Source organism: Chamaea fasciata, unplaced genomic scaffold, assembly GCF_029207755.1.
Source record: "Chamaea fasciata isolate MVZ Bird 193981 ecotype frontalis unplaced genomic scaffold, bChaFas1.0.hap1 SCAF_3, whole genome shotgun sequence".
Taxonomy (NCBI): Eukaryota; Metazoa; Chordata; class Aves; order Passeriformes; family Sylviidae; genus Chamaea; species Chamaea fasciata.
The window spans coordinates 23,796,332-23,812,770 of record NW_027094088.1 but is presented as its reverse complement, the minus strand read 5'-3'; positions in this window follow the sequence as shown (position 1 = coordinate 23,812,770).

The following is a 16,439-nucleotide window of genomic DNA, read 5'->3' as shown; positions in this document are numbered from 1 at the left end:
TTTATGTAGTAGGTTTTTATTCAAAGGTTGCAAAGAGCTCCTCCTGTTCTCCTGCCCAGGCTGTGTCCAGTCATCCTGTCAGAAGAGAAGAACTATCACACAAGTGAACATCCTTGGAAATTAGGAGAATTATAGACAAAATGCCTGGTTCACGGGGTGAAAGCATAAGTAATATAACACAGGCCCAGACCAATGTCTCTTTAATGGTGTTTTATCTTTGGGAGCAGATTCAATTAAGGCAAGATTCATCCTATATCCTTCTGTGAGTCTGCCCTTCAGCTGTGCTCTACTTTCCATCTTCCAGCATTTAGCTACATAAGAACTTTCTGAGCTAGAGGTAGCATGTAAATCATCCATACAAAGCATCTTATATTCATGAATTTGCCTAATCCAATAATTTCTGAGGGATAAAAATTACCTGTTTGCCCTTCACAGCAACCATCCTACAGCAAGAATGATTTAATGATGTGCTGAACAAAAAAAAATTCTTCCTTTCCCTGTATTTTCCTGTCTAGTAACATGGTCCTTAGCTCCTATACTATTGCAAAAGTTTCATATCTTCTTAATTTCAGATATTTTCACCCCACTAATCTTTCAGTCACCACTTTTGCAAATGGAAGGGCATTATTTTTTTTAGACTCCTTTACAGAAAACTCCTCTGATTATTCTTGTTCCCCTTATCTATACTTTTCATGTTTTCCTGATACTGGTGCTGCTTTCATCCATCACAATCACAGTTGATTGTCTGAAAAATTCATATTTGAACTCTTTCAAATCTCTTGGCATGAATACTACCAATTGTTACTGATCTGTTGTGCTACGGATTTGCTCTAAAATCTGACACTCCAAAATGGGAGTTTGCACAGGCTCATTTGGTGTAAAGAATGACCCCAGTGTGAAAGACTCCCACCTCATTTACAGCGGGGACCAGTGCAAATAATTCATTTGACTGATCCATATTGTCTTTATCTTCCTTTGCTGCTTCTTCTCATCCTGCTAGCTGTCCTGCTTCTGGTGTATATACAAAAGGCTTTACTGTTAGTGCCCATTACTTCTGCAAATTGCTTTCACTAATATTTTAGCTAGCTTTGCTGTGGCTTAACATTTATTTTGCTGGGGATCATTCTCTTCCTCTGTTTTCTTTCTTTGGACACCGTGTTCACATTTTGGAAGATGTCTTTTGAATAGTGTCTATTACACTGATCTTTAACTCTGCCAGATGCTTCTGGTTGTGGCTCATTCAGAGTCCATTTTTATTGATGCTCTCCATGACTAGCGCACATTTACTCTTTTAAAAGCATGCATACCACTTGCTAATATTTAATTCTTTTGACTACTATTTCCACACCTGCTTTAAAGAGTTTTGTCATTTTAATGCAATTCCCAAACAATTTATCTGAAGTATTTTAGTGGTGACTTAAATGTTACAAGAAACCTAAGCCTCTGAATTGCTTTTTAAGTGTTTACTAAGGATAGAAGTCAGACAACAAAGCAAAATAATGAAAGGTAAGCAGTCATGAAAAGCTTTCTCCATTTGATTCACATATTAATGCAGGGGTTAATGCTCCACCAGTGTTTGTTTAATAAATTTGCAAATATCTACATAAACATTATCCATAGCATCATGGGGGTGAATCAGGGGAGGAGAGGTGGGGAGGCAAATTTATCCTAAAGATACTACACTGAGTTCTTTGTTGTTTACAAAAGGCTTTACAATTATCTTGGCCAAAACCTCAAAGTGTAGTTAGATCCTGATGCATGGCTTAATGGAAACATCAATTTGGTTGCAAATATTTCACCTTCTGTGCGAGACGCAGCGTGATAAATATCCTTCCTTCAGAAAATCTGAATGTGAAGATGACAAATTAGGCTAATTAGTTTGTGGCTACAAATTAAGCCACAATGGATCCTAACTACAGCTTCAGAATTTTGGGCAGAGTCTTAGGAAAACCTCAGAGAGTTTTTGTGCACTCTCTCTTAGCAAGGTATACAAGCATCTCCTGAAAGTTATAAATGGAAAGGGAGTCACGTTCTCCTGAAACTTGGGACTTGTTATGTGGTTAATTATCTCATTATGCTTTTCACAGGGACATGACCATGTTTGTGCCATATTGAATTTCTCTTCTTTAATATCTGTAAATCTATATAAATATTTATTAAACTATAAATTCTCTCTATATTTTGATCTGCTTTAAATAACGAGTAAATATATGTCTCTTTTTAGAAGTCTTGTTACATGCCTTTGACAAACAGGAGAACTTATGCAGATGACATACTATATACATACTATATGTATTAGTTTATGTAAGTATTTAAATATACTTTTTTAAGCTTGCTCATGTTCTGCATGCCTAATGGTGCAAAACAGATGCTTTTTTTCATTTTTAAGAGCGTAGAACCCCTGCCAATGGGAACGAAGAGCTGAATTTATTTGTTATTTTCCACACTGAAATTTTGAATTTTGTAAGAAAGCCAGTCATTTTTTAAAAATAGAAGAAATAAGCCAGGAAGACTGGAAAAACAGATGTCATTGTAAATGACAAATAAGAATAAAATCCTGTTTAAAAAAAAAGTCTCTTCAGAAATTTTCCAATCCGATGTGATTTTTTTTTTTTTGTATGGAAGCTTGAATAGAGTGTAAGAATAACTTAGAAGTAAATCTCATGACTCAAATACTGTATTATAGATTAAATCAGTTTATTTAAAATTGAATTTAAATGTATTTTTTAAATTAAAACGTTGGAAAAGACATGCATAAAAGAGAACTTTTACCAGACCTTTTGTAAGAAGCCTGTTCAGAGTTGTGAACTCTGGGAAGCAAAGTGCATAACCCACAGCAGTTGACCTGGAAATCACTGCTCTGAAATGATCCAGGGAGAGCTTGTCAGTGATAGTAACTTTGGGGTGATCAAGAATTGCTTTAAAACATTTGGTCTATTTCTGGTTTTGTTTCTCACAATAATATTGAACCAACTTGTCATTACTACAGGATGAGTCAAAAGCAATGAAACAGCAAAGGCAGACAGACCTGTGTGCTCAGCCAGAGCCATGTTTTGTCATTTTATCATACAAATCATGTCAGCTGGCGGCAGCATGAGTAATCTAAGCTTCAAACAATATCATTCTGCAGATAAATCAATGAACACAGACAGAAACAAGCTAAGTCTATTTTAGACAGCCTAATGATCAGCAGTTTTTTCTAATAGCTTGTCAGACTCCAACCCGTCAAGCCTGAAGATTTAGGGACACTGATTCACTGGAGATTTCCTGATTGCATTCCTGCTGGGCTATCTATGAATCACAATGGGAGACTCCTAGGAAAAGGGGAGAAAATGGATCGCCTTCAGGCTTTTATGAGGCACAGGTTATTGTCATGCCTCAACTAAATCCTAATTACTCTGATTAACAATGCAAGCCTGTCACTGCTCATGCATAATAGTGAAAAAGTTTGCAGTAATGACTATGAAATTCTGCCACTTCTGCGCAGGCCTCCACACGTGCCTTGCTGGGGCTTTGTCGGCCCTGCGTGCCATTCACCCAGCTGCTGTTTCCAAAATAACAGGGTTGCCAGGGTGAGCTCCATTTGCAATGCAGACCAGACCTGAGCATACTTGGTGAGATCAACTGGCTCACTAGACGGGCTACAGGATTTAAAACATTTTGAGAAGTCACTGGCTCTGCAGATCAGATTTCTTGCTGCTTCATATTAATTTTCCTGTTAAAGTTAAATGTCTTAAGGTTGCCATTCAAATTTAATGTCATCTTTTCATAAACACGCATCAGTACCCTATCTGTCCCAAAGCCTTGTCACTGCTTAACTGCTAAGTATCTCTGAGTATAATGGAAATAATATTTAGGCAGGTGTCTGCAACAGCATATACACATCTACTTGGATAAAAATATCCAACAGTTTAGTGAGAGGTAGAGCACTGCTTTCATTTGAGGAGGAAAAAATAAAAGGCTTTTAGAAAAGAAGAGAGACTATATTTCTAGAAAAAAAAAGTGTATTTTGAGATGCAGTAATCTATAGAGCTTTGCCAGTCCCAGAACATTTGCCCTCCCAGCTTCTATCAGCGCTGCAGTCTGATCCTGCCAGCATCAAAACTGACTGCAGCTTGCAGAATTAGCCCATGCTGACTCCATGCTGACATCCAGCATTGCTTACCCCTCACCTCCACACCCATACTCGTTAAACAGTTGCAAAGCGTTGGAGTGTTCAGCCATGAAGCCTACAAAATTAAATCCTCAATTGTGCCGCAGTAGGAAAATTAGGGCATAATTAAAACTCTTTACTTCTTGTTTCCCTATTTTAAAGGACTTATCCTGGGAACTGCTGTGTTCTGCTTTGCCACATTCCCCAGCAGTGCCCACAACTCTGAGGATTTTGTCTTGGAAGAGCAGAAAATACTGCTACTTCTTTTGTGGATATGTGCAGGGTCTTCTGCTTCACAGCCAGTGCATTTCTTGGGCCTCTGAGATTTTGGACTTTACCATGTGATCAACTGAAAAGGAAAGGATGTTTGATTCTCCCTGTTTAAAGCAAAATTTTAAATTAAAGTATAGGAAAAAAAAAAAAAAACCCATGGTAACGATCTGCTTTGAAATGACAGAGCTGTTTCCCCATCAGAAGCAGCATGCTGACTTCATTAAGCTTTCTCTGGAAGCTTCCCGGGCAGCCTGGGCAGCTGGCAGCCCTTTGCCCTGCCTGGATACTCGGTGTCCTGGCTCCACGCAGCACTGCCCAGCTGAGGGCAGCCACAGGGACCCACACAGACTGACAGACTGTCTCCTTGTGACAGGTATTCGGAAACGTTGATGTTTCATTCCAGGGCAAACAAAATGGAATGTTGACAACCTGGAATTTCCCAGAAAACAGATGTTTCCTTTTCTGGCCAACTCAACCTACACACACACACACACACACACATACACACACACACTTGCAGAATTATTAACTGCTATGTAATTACACCAGACTGTATACCCGCTTCCACTGTGTGGTGTGGAGGGAATCCAGCCTTCTAATTCCCATGTTAGAGCAGCCACCAGAGAGCCACAGAGCTTGGGAAGTAGTTAGGTACCATAACTCCTTCATGGAGCAACACGGAGTTTTGTGCCATGTCCCAGTGTGGAGCACCTGCTGTGAAGGAAGGAGAGCACTGATGTGTCTGAGTAGCCCACAGAGAGCCACAGCCCCTGGCTTACAGAACAAAGTACAGGAAAGGCATCACTGTTTGGATCTGCAGTGGCTCCATCCCCTGAGACACAACACCCCCCCCCCCCCCCCCTTTTTTTTTTTTTTTCACAGGAGCAGTTGCAAAGTGCCAAAAGCTATCGGGAAGCCTGCATTACATCAGGCAAGCTGAGTGTACTGACCTACTGAGCCAGCCCACAGGGAAGAACAACAGGAGGGAGATTGCAAAGGAAGATAGGACTACTTAAGTAGCAATTCATTGTGAACCACTTTTCTAAGCTGTTGATAGAAGCATCAAGTGTGAGAGAGGAAGGGGACTTATCTTCTTGCCCAAGCAGAACCCTAATGACTCCATAATGACTGCTAAATAATGTTGCCAATAATCTCCATTTAATTATACAGCTCTAGTAAGTCCTAAAAAGGAAAGAAAACACAAAAGGCGTCTGCAGTCCTAACAGACGCAGCAGTTCCTTAGCCTAGTTCTGTAAAATGCATGTGGGTATGTAGTATGAGTTATCATCTGGAAGAGAATCTCCATCCTTCATCTCATCTGAAATAGTCACTCATGGAAAATAAATTTGCTCAGCTCTTGACACAGCCATCAATAAACTCTGTGTCTGTTACGGCTCGTGAGCATCCAGGTAGGATGTCCTCAAGACAAAAATATATGTGATTTCACAAATCTCCTTTGGAAGGCTCTTCAGCAGCATTTTATCTTTGACCAGAGGGCACTACAAAAGCAGGGTGTTTAATGAACACAGCACCACTTCATGCGAAAATTTGAGGAATATTTTTCAGACAGATGCCTATTGTAAGAGCTGCTGACTTTCACAATGGGCTTTTTAAAAGCCTGAAAATATGAATTCCCTCTTTATCATTATAAATTTTTTTACAGATGCTGGAAGTCTGAAAATAGGCTGCTCTTGAAAATAACAGCTTAATAGTACACTGTGTGTACAACAGGCTAAGGAGAATATTTAAGCACAAAATTCTATTTTTGGCTTAATATTCCAAAGCTTTCCTAATGCTCATTTCACTAAAATATTTCTTCAGGCACAGCCCGGATCCTGGCCAATACAAACACTATTTTCATCTGGAATATCCAGCAAGATAATTGATAAAAAACATGGCATAGTAGGTGAGGACTCTATCATTTTACTTCCACCACCAGCTCAGGAGACTTACTGTTATTATAAATAATGCAAATTAGGAAAACACAAAGAACCAGGTTTCCAGTTACGGTGTAGAAAGAGTGCCAAATTCTGGATTTGGGGATTCAATTACAATGTGCAAGCCAGCGAAGCAGGAATGAAGAGCACCTCCAGAACTGTATTTTTATGAAAACATAGTGTGATTTCATCCATCAACTACTGCACATTTAATTTTAGCCACATGTATTAAATAAGCTTCCCTTAGGGCTCCAGCTGATGAACTTCGTTGGTTGTTCATTTTGGTGAATTTGCAGACCGTCACCTCTCATGCCTCCCATTTATCCGTATGGAGTAGAAGTGTAAGTGGGAAAATTCGCAAACCAAATCTGGTATTATCTTAAATTAGATGGGAAATATATGATTAAGGGAAGAAGAAGTTATGTGAAGTAGCGGCCAAGAAACTGCTCTGTCGTAGCATCATATATATCTGGGAATAAGCACTGATTCCAAGGTGGGGAGAGAGAGAGCAGCCCCCTCTGCAGGAGCTCCCTTTCCTGTGCTTCCACGGTCACGGCTAATCACCATTCCTTTGGAAAGGTAGAAACACAGTGCAGACACTGCACCTGATTGTAATACGAACCTGAGCTTTACACAAGCTGTGCAGGACAAGAGACACAGTCACATCTACTCATCTCGCTGCAAATACCACAGAAATCTGAGCAGGTCACAGCTGATGGCAAATGACCAGTGTGGAACCAGCTTCCCTGTATCTCTGAGTGAGGTCTCCAGGAAAAGGGCAGGGAGCAGGCTCCTTCCCAGCACCCAGAGGCCTCCTTTCCCTGAGCAATAGAGACAGAGAAGGAAAAGAAAAGCAAGCAGAAGGAGATGCCAAGGGAAGAAGCTGAGTTCAGAGCAGAATACAAGTCCCAAAAGGTGATGGGAAATGAGGAAAGGCTCTATATTCCTCCAGTGGAAAATATTAGAGCATGAGCACAGTCTGGAGTGCCCTTACTAGACAAGCAGCAGCCATTTCTCTTCTTCTAACCTCATTTTTTTCCATTAAAAAATAATAATTAAAAAAAAAAATGTTGGCCAGTTGATGTGATTCAGCTCCTGAACTGGCTTTTCTAGAGGTAACATTTCCTGTCTGAGGTACTGTTTCTGGCTCACTGGATTTCCTGGCTGAAATTTTCAAAGTCACCCAGGGAACCTGCGTGTTCACACATGTACCATGAATTTAAGCAGGAAATATCATCTGAACCCCATGAGCAGATGTGAAATATTCTGGGATGTTGGGGTTTTTTTTGGTTTTTTTTTTTTTAATCCCTCCCTTTTCACATACTGTCAGTTTGCTGCATTTTTTATCAGTTTTTTTCTTCTTTGTTCTTTCTTCTCATAGTACTTCTTTCCACTAAGACTCCTCACATTTCACTCCCTACTGATGCATATTTCTCTCTTTTTCTCCTACAGCTACTAGCTTCTTCTGTGGTTTTGACTTTCTTTATGTCTCCAAATGCACTGCCTTCATGCTCACCCCTCTGTGTCATCAGTCTGCCCTATCTGGCCAGTTGCCCCATAAGAAAAAACTGAACCATCTCTCCTGTTCCCAATACGACTCATAAAATGGAAATTCACTTCAGTGCTTCCTCCCCAGCAGCGAGGTGATATAGATATCCAAGCTCCATACAGGAACATCAACATAACTGCAGAAACACCCTCTGCAATATTCTGTGGTGTGGTGGAGCAAGGAGGGAGAGAGACAGGGTGAAGAGTAATTGACCTACAACTGCTCTTCTTGGTCACAAATCACTACCTATAAAGTGTTCAAATGGCTTTGAACACTGATACCTACACCGGGCTGTTCCTCACTGTCCCAGATTTTCCACTGGCATCTTCAGTGTGCTGTAAAGGCAAATTCATGCCCTAACATGGCAGGTTCAGGCACCTGCCTGTCCATGAATTCCCAGGCGTGCTCTGTATTTGTCCCCATGCATGGAAATGCTGGTGTTTGCAGCCACTCTGTACCACTGATTTAGAGCTTCCTCTCCTGTATCCAGATCATTTCTGTGGTTAGGTAGGAAGGTAGAAACTGTCCCTTTTCCAAATGCCTTCAACTATTCCCCAGAATACATCTGCGTCTTTACTACTCTTCCTAGTCTGGAACACATGCATAGTGAAAATAACAAAAATCTTGTAGCTGAATACACTTTTACTTCTTTATTCAGTTTAAAATATGCTCTGATGTGGAGCCATGAAACGTGATTAATCATTTGGCTCCATAGGCACAATACCCCACTAATAAATTTAATTTTTTTAAAAAAAATTACAGTCATAGATTAATTTGTAATGGAAAAAAGGCAATTAAAGTATCTTGGTATGTATCTGAAAAATTACATTTTTTATGTCTACATTTTAGCCTAACACCCAAACAACTGCACAACTTCTTAATTTAAAATATGTAGGTCCTTTGAGGTCAGGCTTCTCTTTGCAGAACTCGCTTACAAAAAGCTATTAGAGTCTGCCAATTCTGCAGTGCAAAATTTATAGCAACAGGTCAAAAGACAGTTCCTAGAGGAATCCAGCAGCCCTTTGTAGTAAATCAGCAGTCATGTCTTTGATAAATGTCTCCGGAGTCCAGCAGTAACTGTTCCTCTGTGCTGAAAGATAAAGCAGTGGACTCATATGAGCCATGGAGTCCAGGGAAAGTCACACAGCAAAAGGAACTGGTAAATGACTTCTGAGGAAGTAAAGGTTAACCCAGCACTCATGAACACTGAACTTAGCAGCTCTGGAAAACAAGATGGAAGCCTACGTGGGCACATGAATTCAGGTGCGCTGCTCAAGTATAAAATGTGCAGCACCCTGGAGGATAATAAGGCAATTGCTCTAACCTAAACAAGAAGTATAAAACTTTTTCACCTGGATAAAAGCCTCTCCAAATGTACCTTTTTTCCTGGTGTCATGAACTTCTGTGTTCAGCCTGTTACTTGATAATGCTCTTGGAATGCAGGGCCTAGAAGCAAAGAGCAGGGGCTCCTCCAGGCTCCATTTTAGTGCTCCAGGGGCAAATCCTGCAGCTGCAAATGACACAAGCAACCTCAGCTTACGGGACCACTGTTCACATAAAGCTCTTTTTTGCCTTTTGTGGCCACATCTGCTTCCCCGATCAGCCACACTCAAACCAGTGAGAATGTTTTCCACATCTGTAAGCTGGTCCATGCAGAGATGCCACGGGCTGAAGAGGCACCAAGGAGCCACTGGCTGGCTTGGAAGGATGAGGGTGAGGTTTATGGATCAGTTTTCACCCAGGAGAAGCGGTGTTCCCCGGAGAGGCGTCATAGCAGCCCAGCATTTCAACACCACGAGAGGCAAAACAACATCAGAAGCCACAACAGCCTGTTTGCAGCCTGTCAGTGCCTCATCATTTTAACCTCAGGCAGGTGAGAGGTGATTAAGTCACACATTGCTAGGGGTAGCTGGGGTTCTGGTACCCTCTGTCCTTGGGTAGGGGAAGATTTGGAATGACCACAGCACTTTGTTGCTGCAGTTGTTCCCAAGTTTCTGCCGCTGGAATAGGGTAGCAGAGGATGCCGGTGACTGGCGCAGAAGGAAAATTAATAGCTCCTATAATTTTTCTGGCTGAGATTTATGAGCCCATCTCATCAAGATTAAATTGGTGGCATAGTCTCAAATGAAAACTAGGTGTGAGAAGCAGCTTAACTTGACAGCATGAAAATTTGTCCCCTTCTGGCAAAGAAATCTCTTTACTTTTTCTCTGAAAAAAACCCTCCGTCTAGTAAAAAAATCTGGACTAACTCCCATCCAAGCTATCAAAAAAGTCAGTCCAGTCAAAAAAAATGGATTAACTTCCATCCAAGCCATCAGATCACAATTCAGGTACTGGAACCATGCTAGGAAAAATATTTGATATTCTTTTCTTTCCAGCTCAGTATCTGGCTACTTTCCACAAGGAGAAGGAAGGCCTCCCTCTGAGAGGAATGGCACCAAGCCCTCAGCAATTTTTTTTGCACTTTTTGGGGGACTGCTTATTATGATTCCTTTCTTGGTGACATTTCATCTCTGTTATCTCAGGAGTAAATGTCTGTCTAGACTGGTTCATTAAGGATTTTCTGAAAATGCCCTGGGATTTTTGGTAATAGTCTACTGTACCTGCTAATGAAGACGTGTCTTTACAATAGGAAACAGTTCTCATCACTATTTCTGAAACTACTTCATTAGCTGTGCCCTTACAGCTGAGACAAAATTACTTACATACAAGCACTCGATGTAAGTATTCAGGACTAGGAATTTACACAGGGAATAATTCCTCCAGAATAATAAATTCTATTAGAAGAGAGATCGAGGAATCATTATTTCTGAAGCAGCGGCATTTAAAAGTTCCCTCTGTGGATTCACACTTAATACACTTGATACAGGAGGAAGCTATTTTGTGGTCTGGAGAAGGAGAAGTTTTAAAACAATAAAGTCCAGGACTAATGAACCACTGAGATCTGCAATGTCTCTTGCCTCTTTACATCTCCCATATTACTAAATACAACACAGTAAAATTCGATGTACAGGGACCAATGAATAAAGACATAAAATGCATCATTATGTTGTACTCTAAGGACATTTTAAAGTTCTTTTTGTCAGTGTAAAATTATATAGACTACCTAGGACTGTATGGATAAACCTAACACAGATAAATCTAAGATTCATAGGGAAAAGATCTCATTGTCTCTATTTTGTAGATGCCTGTGAGAAAGAGACCCGGTTATTACCATCATTCTGGTTCTTTCTGTGAGGAGGGCACTCTCAAATCTGCTGTTCTAGTGCATTCCAGACTACTATTTCCCCCCACCCCCCAAATTTCTATAAAAACCTAGGAGCTCTTGCTCTCTTGAGATCCCACATGAAATGCTGGAGCCTGGCATTTCTGCTGCCTCTTTTCTCAACATCATGGCATGTACCATCCTATTTTGCCCCAAGAGTTCCAGCTCACTCAGACAGCTATCCTCAGTGGTGTGGAGGAATCAGACTGGGTTCCTTCAAAAAGTTGTTGCCTATTATCTGATTGAAGTTTCCTTGAATACAGTAGTCCTTCCTATCCTCTTCATATGTCTGCACAGGGATAATAGGAAGGACTAAAGAGAGTAAAAATTTATTTCAACATCTACGAAGCACAAACTAATCAGAACTCAGGCCTGCAGGTTGATGGTGCCACCATTCTACCTCAGACTAATGCAGCCTTCTTGCATGAAAATTCACAGCAGTCAACTGCCCCTAAATCTGCTCTGTCAAGCCATTGGTACTACTTGCCAGGCTCCTAATACACTCCCAGACTAATACCTAAGTCCCCATCAAAACCAAACATGCTTTTAAAACCTGAACTAAACCCCCCACAAGTACATCTTTATGTATGTCCTAGTAAAACAGCTGTGTTTTTCTTCCTAACCCAGCTGGCAAAAGCTGCATTGAGACAGTGTTACAACTCCAAGTTGCATGGCTGTGAGTGTGCTTCCAGAGAACAAATTAATCCAGAGTCTGAGCGCCTTGAGAGGCTTTTTGGTTAATATTCTATCAAGGAGAAAAAAAAGACTCCACAGAACAAATATGCACAAGATACACCATTATATAAACAGGAAACTAAGAACAAAACTTTCACAAAGACCTTTATGAACCCTCCTGCGCCTACCTGATTAACCTCTGTAGCACCCTGATGGATTTTTTTGCTTTGGGGATACCAAGAAAAGGAGCTCTCAAGTGGACAGGGTGTGTAGTTCAGTATCATTTGGGGTCTGGAGGTATGGCAAGATCTGTGCCATAGCAGGTTCTGCCCACATTTCTGCCCTTAACACCTTATTTATGTCTGTGGCCCTGTACATAAATAGGTGTATTCCCAGCCTCTGGTCCAGTATGGAAATGTCAATAAGCTCGGCCATGTTTTAACTTTTGTATTTGATAATCGAAGTGCTTTGTAGCTGAATTTCCTGAGCCTTGAAACCCACAGGAAGACTTCTGTAAATAGCAATCCCAAAGGGAGCCTTGTTCCCCACCTCCTTCCCTGCAGTGCTCCCTGGGCTGGCCTGAGCAGCACAAAGTTTGCCTTGGGTCTGGGCTATAGCTTATGTAAAATTAATTTATTTCTGTCTTCCATAAGGTTGATGCCGGTCAGTGTGAAAAATAGATGACAAAGGAGGAATATAAGGTCAATGGAAGCTTGAAATCCACAGGTTTAAAAGATTTTTTCAAGTGCTCCTCTTCCTCCCTTCTTGCCCCTCACTCCCTCACCTTTCAGTTTCCTTTGCAGTCACATTTCTCTCCCTTTTAACATATCTTTCCTTCCCCTGCTGCTGAGCAAAGGACTCCAGTAAACTGCAAGATAAACTAATTTACAGCCAGGTTTTCTGGAGTGTTGAGTTCCCATCAAGGTTCTCAAATACCTGCCAGGTTTTCAATAGTTTGAGATTGCTGGGTTTTGAACATACTTGCTAGATCTAACATACATTTAACTGGGATATGAGGTCTTCAATGGACTAGTTGTATGCTGGGGTCTTGCATCCCCTTGACTAGAACTGATGACACACAAAATTTGGGAAGAACAATTACTTGCAAGTTGCTAACAAAGCAGTAGCCTAACTTGTGTAGACGGAAATGGAGTTTTTGCCTCTTCAGGGGTCTCTTACATTCATATACTATTTTTATGTAATTTACATCAGAAATAGGCCAGAATGAACTAGAGAAATAAGTTAGAGTCAACTTGGCAGAGAAAAGATTATCCACTCTACCCTGCTAGCAGCTTGATATTTTTTAAAGAATTGCACTTGGCTATAAAAATTTTGCTGCAATTGTTCATTTCCACTACTCTAAGGGTCCCATTAGAACATTTTCTTCATGAAGAATGCTAAGCAAGGAGGATATCCTTGAAAGCAAGGGGCTTTCTGTAGCATTGCCTTTTGAATTGATGTGTGTCATGGCAGCCATCCCAAATCGCATGCTGAGAAACATCTCAGGTCTCTCAAAATCATGAGATTTTAAAAGCTCTTAGTCACCATTGACTTCTTACTTACTATTTGTTTCCTGCATTTGAATCCATTTGAGATCACATTACCAAGTGCTTGTCCACTTGCAAGACTAGAAATGTAGCCTTACAAAAACGAGAAATCTGAGTTTCACAGATAGTCATTTGAGTACAGGAAATAAGGATTTGCTTGTGAGGCTCACAATAAAATCCTGAGATCTGGCAACATTAACAGTGTGATTGTTACTGCAATTAATGGCAGCTTCAGGAACCCTCATAGGAGATAATAATTCCTCTGTGTGCAAAATATCTTTTCCCATAAAACTGTTACAAGGCTTAGTTCTGTATATAGCTGCCAACATGAATTAGTCAAGAACAATTCATGTCAAACAGCCCTATTTCCTATTCTAGTAAGGCAGAGATTTTGTGGGCAGAAAAACAGCATAAAATTCTGTATTTCTACTTCAAGAATTTATTGAATCATAGAATGGTCTGGGTTGGAAGGGAATTTAAAGATTATTTATTTCCAACCCCCTGCCATGGGCAGGGGCAACTTCCAGTGGACTAGGTTGCTCAAAGGCCCATCCATCCTGGCCTTGAACACTGGCAGGGATGGGACAGCCATAGCTTTTCTGGGCAATCTGTTCCACTGCCTCACCGCCCGCACAATCAAGAATTTCTTCCTGGCATCTAATCTAAGCCTACTCTCTTTCAGTTTAAAGCCATCACCTCTTGTTTTGTCATTACATTTTACTTGGGAAAATTTTTTATATCGTTCCAGATGACATTACCAGTAGCAAATTAGGTAAGCAAAATAACAATTGACCCAAGACAGGTGCCTATATGATACAAAGCCTTAGAATCTGCTGAAAAAATATACCTGAAAAGAAAAGAGCACTGGCTCATTTTCAGACTACAGGACTGTATAATGTGGTATTTCCCAGGCATCCATCCTGGGCCAGTTTAATATTTTCATTAATAAAATAGCTTCTTACATCTTCAAACAACGGGGATGCTTTCAGGGCCTGGAGGCACATTGAAGATGATTACTAATCTTCAGAAAAGACAAAGGAAGTGGTCAAATGTTCTTGAAAGTAGAGTAGTAGGATGTGATTTAATATGCACCATGGCAGGGCTTTAGACAGGAATGACCATGTGTACAAATTCAGAACAGGTAATGATAACTTCTGCAGAAGAGGTTTTGGAGATAATAGTTTATAAACTCGATATGATGTCATGCAGTTGGAATTTTTTTTTTAAAAAAAGAGGGAAAAAAAGAAGAAAGGAAAAAATCATGCCGCATTTAATAAACACTTCTAGCAGAAACAAGTAAGAGGCCTTTTTCTTTGACTTGTGGTGCCAGAACTGTAAGTGAAGTTCCATTCCCAGTTCTAGGTACTGGATTTATAAGAGGTAAACACATATAAAGCAGAATGGAGAAATTATATTAATCTTTAAATATATCCATAATAGCAAGAAAAAACAGTCCCACAATGACTAGGACAGACGAAAATAATTAATCTAAGTAACAACAGTGTAGATTTAGGTTACTGTTTAGCTTCTGGACAATTTCCAATGAGGATAAACAACTTTTATAATAACAAACTTTTATAATTGGACAATCTAATGAAAACAATCTCATAAATAGCTATAAAATAAAATTATCTGATTTTTTAGTGTACCTTTCCTGCTGAATGTCAAATGGATAAGTTCGTGCCACATCAAAAACAAGCTGTGCCAAGGAAGTGACTTGTAGTGCAGTTAAGCAAAGTTTGCTATTAAAAATTGATGTAGAGTACTTTAGTATTTCTTAATAATATGCAAAAAAAAAGCTAAGAGCATCCAGATCATTCTGTTTCCAACTATTGGCCTTCAGATATTGTTTCAGGCTTTCTCTATTATGAAGTGACTGAAATTATCTGAGTAGTGATTTGTGGAACTGGAATCAGAGGCATAAGTAAACTAGTGTAGGCCAATTCATGGGTAAAATTTGATTTTAACTTGATAATTTGATGCTTGGTTTTCTTGGTATCTTTTCAACATAAATGCCAAAAAATCTTCCTAGTCATTTGGATCTGGAAAGTTGAAAAGAAATTCAGTGGAGATCAAATAAATTTTCCAGGAAAACACTCCTAGATCAAGCTGGATATTGTTCTCTTTTTCTTAGATAACCAACGAAGAAGAAAATATTGAATGAATTAATAGATCAGGTCTTTTATAGAAGTAAAAGATGCACAATTCCCTTTCTCCTTTCCACATATCACCATTTGGTGTATGGTGGCTAGAGCTTCAGCTAAACACTTTGAGAAGCTGAATGCATTGCCAAACGATGGACTCTTACTGAACTTCTTATTAGCATGTCCCTTTTTTTGAGAAATCTAACAATTTGGCAAGGAAATTAAGAAGTTAATTGAATCTATTTATTGTGAAAATAGCCAAGGGCAAAGAAGATGTACTGATGTTAAATGATAACGTTTCATTTCTTTCCTGTCCTGAAAGGTGATATGTGTTAGAACTAATGCCCCTTGGCACAAGAGTTTGCTGGAATGTGCTGGTTTAGCATGGATCAGTGATCTTAAAGCTTTCCAAAGTGGGTGCAAATGTCACTCCACAAAGTAATGAGCATCAGGGAGGATTTTTCCCTACAGGATCTGTCTAAATAAATACAAAACTACTAGCTGTCAGTCTGGGAAAAGGGTCAAAGGCTATTTTTTTTTCAGCTGATTGCTTGTTTGTGAGGCATACAAAACAATACATAAAAAGTAAAGAATTGAGGAAATGCCAACCAGCACATGGGAGAGCTTTATGAGACTGATTAATGTGTAGAACTGTACCGAAAACTTATGTGAAAGTCATGAAAATTTTTTCCTTTGTCTTTCTTTCTTTCTTTCTTTCTTTCTTTCTTTCTTTCTTTCTTTCTTTCTTTCTTTCTTTCTTTCTTTCTTTCTTTCTCTTTCTTTCTTTCTTTCTTTCTTTCTTTCTTTCTTTCTTTCTCTCTCTCTCTCTCTCTCTCTTTCTCTCTCTCTCTCTCTCTTTCTCTCTCTCTCTCTCTCTCTTTCTCTTATTCTCTCTT